Here is a 13066-nt window from a genome sequence, read left to right as displayed (position 1 = left end):
ATCATCCGCTATCTTGGCTGGACGGTACCACACAGAGACCATCTCTCACCTCTTCCCACTTTAAACCAACCATACCCAGGTGCTGAGTCGCTGCCTTCGTGATAATTTGAATTCTCTCAGTCTTAGACCTCACTTCCGCTGTTGCATTGATCACCCCTGCAATAAATATTACCAGGTCTCTTTTCTCCTTCCAGCTGTATTCCTGTACTTTAACAGGTGCACGCCTCACCTCCTTATCTACGACTGCAGTTGCTTCCCCACTCACAATAGGTCTACCATCGTGCCTAGAAAGACCCAACCTCCTGGCAGCTTCAGCATAGGACACTTTGTCCTTTACTTTCACGTTATGGATAATCGTCTCCCGTCTCATAACTTCACATCCCCGAAACGCAGCGCTATGCGCCCCTCCACAATGACAGCATTTAGGTTTCGTCCCCACTCCACACTTCCCATATTCATGCGCACCCCCACATTTCGCACACGTTTGAACTCCTTTACAAGCCTTGGCAGCGTGACCAAACTTCTGACACTTAAAACATCGCAAAGGCTTATGCATGAATTCTCTCACTCTGTACCGCACATATCCTAAATACAGCTCAGTGGGCAGATCTCTAGAACTGAAATGAATCAAAACACACTCCGTGTCTATTTTCTCAGCACCCCTTGTCAAACGCTTTGCACTCAAAACATCTCCACATTTTTCCCTCAATCCCTTAACCAACTCACCCATTTGCATTGTCACAGGGATTCCAGAAATCACCCCTTTGCACCCTTCAGTACCAACTCTAACCACTCTCACCACCTTCGTCTTCCCAACAGTCTGCAGTCGTTCAGCTTTCACAACCTGTTCCTCAGAGATACACCCAATCAACAAATTACCATCGTCCAGCACTCTGGCATTCTTTATCAACCCCACCTGATTTTTAAGAGCAGCAGTCAACTTCAATGGATCCACATTTTTGACACCCTCACCGTCAAACCTCACAACCACAAAAGAGCACCTCTCCCCGCCATCCCCACTTCCCTCAGACGCAGACCTGGGTCTAGACCTTTTCAGGTCAGGACCATTCCTCCTCAAATTCCAACTACCATCATCCTCCTGAATACCATCCATACTAACATGCTCATCCCCTTGCCCACTCTGACTCCCCGCCATGGCAGAAAAATTCGCAAGGATACCGTATACCGGACCTATACAGGCCGTCGGCCGGTATTCTTACCGAACTTTACTACTCACAGCCTCTAACTACTCTAACAAATCAAAAAAGAAAACAAAAACAAAGAAGGGGGGAAACAGTGAATGGAAATGTCAAACGCCACTTCAGACTCAAACTACCCGCCACCACTGAACAGTCCGTCATGCGCACTCCCTCGTCAGTGTTGTCTAGCTCTCATGTAGCCAGCTGTTGCGTTTCAAGCCAATGCTGTTCTTGTTTGGTTAGCGTCCAATTAGACTTGCACATGCGCTTTAAATCAGCGCGAGATCCAAAGTTCCTGTAAGCCACTTCAATCATGACAGCAACACACCACTGGTAAGCTCTCTCCTAAATCCCACTAAAACTGCCTTTTAATTGTATGACTCGTGCTTAAACTCATGCAAAGTTGGCTGTAAGGTTAACTGTAGTCACATCACGCATTTGGTAATCCAACAATCGCTCCGTTGAGCAAGTAAACTCCAGCAATGTTTGTAGCAACTTAGCAGCCCGTCTTGCGGTAGCGCAATGGATTCTGGGTAATGTAGTCTGTAAAGCGGCGTACACACACAAAGCTAGCTTTCGCTTGCTCGCCTACTCGCCACTCTTTCATGGAACGTTCGCTGAAAGTTCCCGCGGCTTTAACTGCCAATGAACAGGCGAGAAGTACCGAACTCTGCATTCCAATTGGTTACTCGCTTACTCGCCTCGCTCGAAGATAAAATATTTTCAACTCGGAATCCGCCCACATCGCATCGCTTGTACAGTACTCGCCTACTCGCCTGCGAGTCTCGCTGGGACACATTGACATTCTATTGAGTTCATTCGCTGAGCGAGTAACTAGCAGCGACGTGTGTGTACGGCCCTTTAGGTAATCTCCCGTTTGTACTTTCTGCTGCCTGTAAACAGTAACTGACTACTCTGCGCTGGTAAATGTGTTTACTTGATGTTCTTACTGATAAATGCGTTCATGGCTTTAATTGAGTAGCCTAAGTAAAGTTTGATAATGGAGTAAACTATTATCTTGTAGACTGAAATATAGGTTGCTGGTGTTCATTAAGGCAGCTTGGTTGCTACACATTGTTTGGAGACATGCAATTGTTGGGTACTTAAACTTACAAATGTGTGAAAGTGTTTACTATGCTGTGACTAGTTAAATGGGCTGTGCAGCAATTGTATTATGCACTCTTTATTTAAAGAAAATGTAAATGTGGAGCTCTCCTAATTGATATGTTGTATGTAGTCTGGGATGAGTGTAATTGGTAACTTGTGCATTTGTGTGTTATTTATATTTCAACTTGTATGCAATATGGGAATGAAATGCTTGTTATTTATACAATGTTGTGTACTTTCAGCCACATACTTCTGTGTATATATTCTTGCACTGTAGCATTCATTTGGCCATTTTGGCCTTATTTTGTGATTTCAGGTTTATTCTATAACCTAAAGACTGTGGTGCAACTAAAATCGAAAGAATCAAAGAAAATAAAGACCACAAAAGAGTTATTTCCGTCTGTTGCTGTTTTGATGCCCTTTCGGTGGGTTAACCGAACATTCAGTGTATTTCACACAGATGTTTGTGCTCGGATAGAGGGGCGTTTGCATTGCATAACGCTCCACGACATGGAACCGTAATAAGTTGACAGGCGACCAGCAGCGCGACAGCTCTTCCTCTAAACGTGGACCCCACAGGTGCTTTCCCTTGCGCTCAGAGAGAGCACGGGACAGAATGCGTCTTTTGATTCGTAGCTAATTGGTTTGCAGTCGTATGAATTGGATAAACTCTGCCACTGAAGCTCACTGCTTTGTGCCTTGACGGTGAAAAGCTGGCATTGAAAATTAAGCGCGTAATTCACCCGAAGGGTGAACCCATAAGCGCATGATTCACCCAAACGGTTTTACTTATTTATTAGGCTATTTGGCGATGTTTAGTTTCTTTCCCACATGCGCATGATGCTGAAATGGCGTGATAGCCTACTAAAGGTTGATAAATAACCTACCTACTAATAATATCTAGTAATTTGTAATGTAGGCCTAGCCACTTGATCTATGTGAAATTTGAAATTAGAATGATGTTAGAAATTAGAATTAGCATGATGGTCTTATTATAGCCTAAGCCAGTCTTTCTCAACCTTTTTTTAGGCGAGGCACCCTTTCAATTCATGAACATTTTCAAGGCATCCCAAACCAATAAGCCGTAACATGGCATTGCATCCGATACCACACAAGCTTAGAAAGGTAACACATTTGGAGACGTCACACGACCTACGTTCGAAGTTACAGCTGACTGGGGCGACCTATTTTTACTTTATTGTGCGTAAATGGCAGATGAAAGATTCCACTGACTAGCATTAACTTTATCAATTTAGACAAATATGTATTATATTACATAATTTATTTATCAACCACGTTTCTGCGGCACCCCTGAGGTGGGCCCGCGGCACCCCAGGGTGCCCCGGCACCCCTGTTGAGAAACACTGGCCTAAACTGCTAAATATAAAGCCTTGTCTCGTCATTTCGCTGCCTGCCACATTATTTGGAGTTTCCATGGGCAATAAGCTATGACCAATAATCAAAAAGCACATCCTCGGGTGTGTGTGTGTGTGTGTGTGTGTTGTGGGGGGGTGCGTTGACAGTGTAGGAAGAGGCCAGCGGGGCGTTTTTTTTTTTGGGGGGGGGGGTGGTTGGAGGGATGCATCTGTTGTCCGCCTGTCGGCCTTGTTAAGACAAGTCCCAGGGGGACACAGAATGAGGGAATAGCATCAGGATCAGGAAGTGACTGTGTGGATTATGAATTTGGAAATCCGTGTAAATATGCAACATAGGATGAATAAAAGGACATTTATGCAACAATGCGTAATGACGTGGCGAGATGCAAGTATGTCCAAATGTTGGTAACGGCTTGCACTGTACGTTGGTAAGCACGTAATGGAAGTGTTTGGAAGTGGAAATGTATGGAATTCACTTAACACAGAGCCTATGTTATAACCTTACAGTCACCAAAATTGTAATCTGTAACTTAAAGGGGTATGCCACTATTTTGGGGCTTAATACAGTTAAAATCGTTGGCCAGGGTTTATAAAGGTGATAAAGTGTCTTATTTTTCATGTAAGCCATTGTCTTGCTTTAAGACAAGTTAAAAGAGGGAGCATGTCGCTAAGCTAGTGAAAGTCAATGCATCCATGTAGCATGCTACAATGCTACACGGATCCATTGACTTTCACTAGCTTAGCGACATATTCCCTCTTTTAACTTGTCTTAAAGCAAGACAACGCTTAACATGAAAAATAAGACACTTTACCACCTTTATAAACCCTGGCCAACGATTTTAACTGTATTAAGCCCCAAAATAGTGGCATACCCCTTTAAGGCTCTCTGTACTGTCATAGCAATGTTGTTATGATGTAGTTGAGTATTTTCAGCAAATAGTGAGTAGGCCCGCTGGCGACCTCATCTGCAGTAAGAGGCTGCAGTTACGCTGCTTCTTGCTCCCATTCTTCGAAAAAACAAAAAAAACAAAAAAACGATTGGCTTAACCCCTTAAGATGCGGCTTTATACATTTGTTGTTACCAGTATGGTAATGACCAAGTCGTGGTGCATTACTAAAGGGCCTGTGTTGTGTCATAGTATTGTAGTGCTATGGTAGGTACATTTCAATGACTATTACAGCGTGCCACTGGAGGTACGGCGCGCATTAAGGGGCTACATCACAAAAAAGCCCATGCTATGCTACCATATCTGACAGAGCTGAAAAAACAAACCTTCTTCAAGGAGTTGTCACCCTTTGAACATGTGTTAACTGACCCAATGATCCCCCCCTTCCCCCTAAAAAGTAAAATGCACTTCACTAGCCTGGTTCTGACCACCCCATAATACTGGAGGTTGTTTGATCTGACGTGATTGCAGGAAGCGGGAAGGAATTTTTCAGAAAAATCTTGTTGTCGAACAAACATGTCTGACATCTACCTAGGCGAGGTAGGACCGTTTAACAGACATGTCTGACAGAACATCCTACCGGATAAAATTACAATTTAGGACCGTTTGTCAGAACACCGGTCAAATCCTGCCACTCAACATCACTCCACAGAAAGCAGGTACCAGACGTAGTGCGGAGCCAAGTCTCTTGGCAGAAGTACGTAGGATTGTGCGCGAGGATAGCACTTCACTGCTATTCGTCCATTTTTTGAATTCTTGAGACATTTTTAATTTGTACCATCATAGGCACTCAATAAAGCTTCAGCATATTTTACTATAGGCCTAACAAATGTTGAGATTTTTTTTATTATTTCAGTGGTGTAGGACTTTCAATTAAATTATTTCTGCATAGGACTCTTAGTGCTGCCTTGCTTTCTAAACATATTCAACACATTTTTAAAACACACTGAAAAGATACAGCGATAGTAGTGGAAATCATTTTGATCCTAATCACTGTGATGTTACATTTTCATACTTTGACACTCTTAAATTTGACTTGGTAGATCGCGACACACCATCATAAGTAACTTATAAGTACTTCATAAGTAAATCAACTTCATAAGTAAATCTCGATTTAAAAAAGGTTGGGCACCTCTGCTCTATGATACTCATGTATCACATGTTATTTCGAAAAGGTCTGCTATAAACTTATGACTTTGATCCAGATGCAGTATAAGTAGATTTTACAGTCTAAAATGGCACCAGGTCATCCTGTCACACAGCCGCATGCTTGCGTTTAAAAGGTCATTATTGATGGTGTCCTGAAAGTCAAAAGCCATCATCCCTACCAATCTCTAATTTAACAGCTGACAAAACCCATTCTCTTAAAAGTGTGTGTGTGGGGGGAGGTTATTTGATGAAAATGTCCATCCTTTCTGGCTGTTTCAGCGTCACATGTTTCTTTGTCACTTGGCCCCACCTCTGGAGTTACCATGAGTTGGTGTCTATCACCCACTGAATTTGCTCAGCTAGTGTCATTAGTCTAAGATGGTACATCAATGTGTGCTGTGGCAAGAAGCACAGTGTCCAGAGCATGGACGAGATGCCAGTACACCAGGGGACGTGGAGGAGACCATAGGGCGGTTTTAAAACTCAGCAGCGGGATCACCATCTCCTTCCTTGGGGCAGGTGGCACAGGAAAAGCACTGCCAGAGCCCTGCAAACCTCATTTTGATGTTTCTGCTCAATTGGTCAGAAATAGTATTCATGAAGTCTGTATGAGGGCCTGGTATCCACAAAGTGTCGCGATAGGAAGCAATTTGCAAGTACCAAAAAGCATGAAGATTGGCACATTCACCATTGGTGCCATTGATTAATTTTATCTCACATGTGAAACTTAAGTTAGGGTTTGTCACTGAATACAGGGTTCATACACTTTTTCTCAAAATTTTTTTCCATGACTTTTCCATGACTTTTCCAAAACCTTGTACTGAATTTCCAGGACCAAAAATAAACAATGACCAATCGCCGGCGCGGGTGGGGTGTAACACCCACCAACGTAATAACTTCCCACCAACATAATAACCCTGCCAACGTAATAAAAAAGTTTGCCTTTCAAACGTAATAGCCCGGCCAACGTAATAATTTCCTGTCAACGTAATAATTCTTGCCTCCTGCCAATGTAATACACAGCTTCCTGCCAACGTAATAACAATTACGTTGGCAGGGAATTATTACATTGGTGGGAAGTGTAACAACCACCAACGTAATAACTGCCCACCAATGTAATAACCTTACCAAAGTAATAAAAAGTGTTTTTCAGACGTAACAGCCCGGCTATACACATCGTTTTGAACAATAATACAAAGAAATAGTGATAGCAACAAAGTTTGATGGTGACAAAGTACATTCAAGTGTACTTCAGTTAAACTTAAAGAGTTTGTTAAGTTTTGTATAAATCCCTTAAATTTGACTACATTTGACCTATTTCTTTTAATGATGGGAAAAATACCCTATGTCGTGTTCCCCCTTTCCCCTTTTCCTAAACTGACTAAAATACACACAATGCCACATTATATCATGATGTTATGTTATTATCATAAATATCTTATAATGTGTCTGAAAAGCTGGCCTATTCTCACTTTTGGGAGCCTGAAAACCTTCAAGAAGCCAAGGATTAGCCTAAAACTATTTTGTCACTTACAGATTCGCCAGACAGCTTTTGGCTCTTTGAGAGACTTGTCATTTCTACAATGCATCACATGTACTCTGACTAGCTCTGATAGTGGGTGTGTGCCCCATTTACAGTTGTATTATTGCTCAAAATGATGTGTACTGTTAAATGTGTAAGATAAGAGATGAAATTGTCATTAAGGAACACAGAAATCCTGAAATATCGGTAACACTTTACAATAAGGATACATGAATACTATTGGAATTATGTTGGAAGTAATGTATGATTTATAGTTAATTAACACATGACCTATGTATGCATTGATGGTTAGTATACTAGTAATGAGAATGGAGTCCTGCTTGGAATCATAATGACCCACTATTAACTAATTGTGCAAATCAAAGGTGAATTCATGGTGTGAGTTCCAAGTGTTAATATACCATGTATTAATACTGCTGATAACACTGCTGTTAATATATTATGTGTCCAAGTGTTAATATATTCTGTATTAACACTGCCAGATCGTTCCTTATCATACAAGAATTCGACCTGGACGTGGAATTAATTGATAGACTTGGCCGACCTTATGCATGCAGCAGATGTTGAGTAGAAGTAAAGTTAACATGGTGGATGAAAGGTAAATTTAAAGTGCAAAATTATACTGGAAATGAATCCCATGCTAAAAATCCTGCCTTATCAAAATCCAGTCGTTTCTCAAGATAGTTGACTCACGTAGGCTGCGTGACACCACTGTGCCAGGAAGATGTTGCGATAGGGCACCGTTGGCTCTGCATTGTTTGAAACGTGGAGGGGTGCTTGCAACCTTCATATCGTTCACCTGCTGGCTGTGGCCTAGAAGCCGCCTCTTCTGGACACACAGTCCCTGGTGCAATGTTTTGCCACTCTGGCCAGAGATCATTTCCCACTTCACATTCTTGTGACCAGCCGCAGTCATTTGTAATATTAATATACAAGCTATATCATATTATGTCCCATGTGTCAAGGTCTGCTTGTTGAAAGGGGAGGGGGGGGGGGGGTATTATTGGGTAGGCCTTCGTCTAAGATGATCTTGTAACCAGCACCACACAAGTAATATTTTTCTGTATGAGGTCATATCTAAGTAATGATTAATTAATGTATTATTTAACAACATCTTTGGAGTCATAATATAAGTCATGATGACTATGGCATTAGCTAATGTATAAAGAAGAGATATTCCAAGTGTGTTAATATATACTCACAAAAGATTTTACGCTTAACTACTGAATCTTTGCCCCTTATTCTGCGGTCATGACGTGATAATGACTACTATAGCATTAGCTAATGCATGAAGAAGTGATATTCAGAATGTGTTACTATGTACTCAGAGAAGAACTTCTGATTAACTAACATTATCAATAAAAACACCAGTTTGTGTACAAATTTTAATAAGCAAAAATGTTTAACAAGGGATCACACAATAACATACCACAGGCTTACATACATTTATCGAGAGAGAGAGAGAGAGAGAGAGAGAGAGAGAGAGAGAGAGAGAGAGAGAGAGAGAATATGAAACTCGGAAAGTCCAAGTTGCATGGTCCACAGAGAAAGCTGGGGTTGACATACTGGGAGGCGTGCAAGGTGTTTGGATCCGCAAACTACTGACAGTGGTTCACTGTGAAGTGCCTGTAGCCTGTCGCAGCCAACGCACTCCTGTAAGTGCCCCATTGGTCACTGATGACTGTGGTTCCCGGACGCACGTGTTTAACCACACCAGCCACAAGACAGGATGTTTCTGGCGGTCACCTACTCCTAATATTTTTAATACCCACTTTTTCCGTCGCCATGTTGCACCGGCCCTTCTGTGGTGATACTGTAAATACACAAGAGAGTAAAGTAAGTGAGTAAGTAAGTACATTTTACTTAAAAAGCACATAAAACAGTACAAAACTGACCAAAATGATGAACAGATATTAAAAGGAGAAGGGAACAATGTCAGATAAAATCCATGCAGCTTGACCTGCAAGCTTTTTGAAAATATGCAGCACCATGGGTGACCTCATCAAAGCTTAAGGTGGTCCAACAACATGTTGCTGTACTGCTTCACAGTGGTACCTCTCCAGCCCCCCAGGGGAGGTTGAGATGGCTGCGGTGCTTAGTTGCCTTTAGGGGGCATTCGTCTACTTAATTTTTTAAATACTAAGTGGGGCGTTTGCAGGCTTATGATGAGGTCAAGTAGGTGTTGGGAGGCTCATGATGAAGAGAAGGGGGCGTTGGGAGGCTCACCTTGCTATTATTACAACAACTTTCATCAATAGCTGCAAACTCTCAACGATCTCCAACCATTTGACCATGGCGTCTCATGTGGGCCTTTATTGCATGATTGCAAATCCATCCGACTGTTCCAGCCATCTTTGACCGTGTCCTGGAACTCTTCGCAACTCCATCCTGCATCATGTCACTCTGCCTAAAGCACAAAACCTGAAAGAAACTGACCAAAGGCAGAATATAAAAAAATAATTAAACATATGGTCAGTAGACAACACAGCACTGTAGTCTAAAATTCCCTCGTAAAGACAGTATAACCCCATTCACATTAAACTATTACTGGCAAATTCTGCCAATATCATTTCTAAAGAAAAAGTGTATGGAGTTTAGGACACTACATCTACATCTTGTGAAATGGCCGCCATACTGAATTTTCTTGTGCCCAGTGATTTTTTTCCCTGAAGTGTGACCCTTAGAGAGTATTTCAGCTAAATTACATGTCTTTATACCAAAGTAAGTGGCTTTTACAGTAACCATTAGTAGCAGAGACGGCCATCTTGAAAATGGGTGCCATATTGACTTTAAGTGAGGCCAGCATTTTTTTTTCTAAAAAGTGACCCGTAGAGAATATTTCAGCCATTTACATTTTTAACCAAAGTAAAGGGTTTTATAACCCTTTAATAGCAGTGGCAGATATCTTGAAAAATGCCGGCTATATTACAATTTTGTGTGGCCAGCTTTTTTATTCAAAAAAGTGACCCTTAGAGTGATTTGCCAAATTCCATGCTTTTATGCCAAAGTGTACGATTATGTCACTATGCTGCTCTAGTAGATCTAGCAGAAATTCACTCCTCTCAACTCCACTCCACAGGCACACATAGAAGTCACAAGTCCATTGGAGAGGAGTTATGTCAGTTCTATTCCACTGGCTGGTAGTGTTCTTATTTGCTACTGGTTTGTCAAATTATGCTACCAAAAGTGACCACTAGGGGCTTAAATACAGTATTGCATTTCAATGGTAAGGCATGGCAAGACACCTCTTCAAACATGTTATTTTATTTTATTTTTTTTTGCTGGGATGTGCACTACAGGTTGAGATAATGGAACGACATAGATTTCATTTCTAGCAATTTCTATTGGCCTCACTGGGCTAAAAACAGAGATCTGGAAACACCACAGCAGCATATTGTCTTTCTTGTATTTTACTGAATCATTTTTGTGAAATTGATAAACGAACACATAAACCTACAAAACATGTACAAACCCCAACTCCGATGAAGTTGGGACGTTTGGTAAACAGTGAATAAAATCAAAATGCTATCATTTTCAAAACATTTAATCTATTCATTAGATGGAGAATAGTGAAAAGACAACATATTAAGTGTTAAAACCGAGAAAAAATATTATTTTGGGGGACATATGTACTAATTTCTAATTTGATAAATCCAACACGTCTCAAAAGAGTTGGGACGGGGACAATAAATGGCAGCATATGTCGAGGAAGACTAAAAACAAAACAAAATTCAACACTTAACCGTTAAATACATTAACCTATGAGATGATTTTATATAAAAAACAGTGTTAATTCCTATCTTGGACATGATTTCACCAGCTTGAATGGTGGGTGAATTCCTTGTCATGTTTTGTAATGTTTTCCTTTCTGTAGTGCTTACAGTGTGACAGCTCTTGACCAAAAACCCACCATTTTATCACCTGCTGGTCCTTATGATGGAGCCAAACTGTTAAAACATAGTAGAGAATGCAATTTGACCTTACTATGTGGCAGTAATCGAAGATCTCCCTTAAAAATATAATGCATGAGTGGCTTTTCATGCTGTTTAAAACCCATTTATACCATTCAGCACTGTATTTAACTTAATTTAATGAGTGAGAACATCTTAACCAATGCACTACTGCACCCGCATGCCATCATGGAGGCTGACTTTTGAAGCTAGCACTAACACAAGTTGGATGGTCCATTTTCACTATAGCACAGGATGTGCAATGCTCTATTATTGTCAAAAAGAATGGACTTCTACAACTTCTGCTGACTTCTGTAAGCAAAGGACAGTTTCCCATGTCTTCTGGGTCTATTTCAAGTGAGCTCAGGTGCTTAGGAGAATGTTACACTCCTGTATCATTTTCATGCATTAAGCATTCTTAATATGGTCAATTTTCAATAGCTCTAATTCCTGGAGTGCTAGAGTGAGACTACAGCCAATATATATTTCATGATGTCATGAACCTATACAATGATTTTACTAACAAAAATATGTCTTATATACACTCAATCGTGATAAATCGAAGGGAATTCAAAAATGTATGTAATAACTATGGTAATTATTCCCTTTGCATCTTTAATTCTGAGTGACTCAGCCTCTCTGTGATGATCTTATACCTGGACACCTATATTGTCCGTCAGTACAATTCATTTTGAAATGTTCTTCTTTGTTGTTTTATCTTATTTGGATGTTTACTAAATTTCACTGATCCCCGTCCCAACTCTTTTGAGACGTGTTGGATTTATCAAACTAGAAATGAGTACATATGTCCCCCAAAACAATATTTTTTCTCGGTTTTAACACTTAATATGTTGTCTTTTCACTATTCTCCATCTAATGAATAGGTTGAATGTTTTGAAAATGATAGCATTTTGATTTTATTCACTGTTTACCAAACGTCCCAACTTCATCGGAGTTGGGGTTTGTATCATAGCTGTTAAATGAAGAACCATTAATTACTGTAGCTGAGTTGCACCAAGTGTTTGCTCAGCCATTATCCAAACTACTTCGTTTTAATTGGAATTTCTAAGCTACTAAAATTTATATATGAACTACCCGCATGAAATACACTACATATAAGACGAATTGTGCAAAATAAAGTACTTACATGTGTTGTTTGAACAAGCACGTTGTAGGAGTGACAAAGAGAGCTGTCTGCATCGTTGTAGCATGGCCAAAATGGCTACAACAACGCCTTTGTTCTCACTTTCCTGTTCAACTCACAATACAAGTCACGAATAGCTTTTTAATTACATTAGTTCTACCACAATTGTAAATAGTGCACATTGCATGAAAGGAAAATCGAAATGCATCATTTTGATTTTCATTATATGCAATAGTCAGCAGCATTTACGGTTGTGGTAAAACTAATGTAATCACCAAGCTATTCGTGACTTTTATTTTGACAAAAGATTTGAACAGGAAGTTACGAGCGGAAGTGTTATTGTAGCCATTTCGACCGTGCCACAACGATGCCGACAGCTCTCTTTGCCACTGTAGCAACCCAATGTAAGTAGGCTGCCGGATGTGAGTGCCCGGATTTGCATGCATTTGCATTAATTTCCGCCATCAGGAATGCTTTGCGGTACCACAGCTACCCTATGTGAGTCGCGCTGTGACGCCTGACTGTCCCTTCTATAATATGATTGTAGCCTACCGTAACAACTCGGCCTCGGCCCCCGCGGCAAATATCCACCACACCACCACGGGTCCTCTGGTGTTGTGACCGTTTTAGGATATTTTCATATCCAACACT

General features: G+C 40.9%; 1 long non-coding RNA gene across 1 annotated transcript; it reads right to left on the bottom strand.

Moving 5' to 3' along the window:
* Nucleotides 1-8760: 8760 nt before the first annotated feature.
* On the bottom strand, nucleotides 8761-12675 carry LOC134462577 (uncharacterized). The gene is made up of 3 exons (XR_010037550.1): nucleotides 12419-12675; nucleotides 9548-9752; nucleotides 8761-9134 (listed from the first exon to the last, which is right to left on the bottom strand). It is a non-coding gene; the product is annotated as an uncharacterized LOC134462577 (long non-coding RNA).
* Nucleotides 12676-13066: the final 391 nt, after the last annotated feature.

This window comes from Engraulis encrasicolus, chromosome 14 (assembly GCF_034702125.1).
Source record: "Engraulis encrasicolus isolate BLACKSEA-1 chromosome 14, IST_EnEncr_1.0, whole genome shotgun sequence".
NCBI classification, from domain to species: Eukaryota; Metazoa; Chordata; class Actinopteri; order Clupeiformes; family Engraulidae; genus Engraulis; species Engraulis encrasicolus.
Note: the sequence above shows the minus strand (reverse complement) of the source record. Positions and strands in the feature narration are given on the sequence as shown.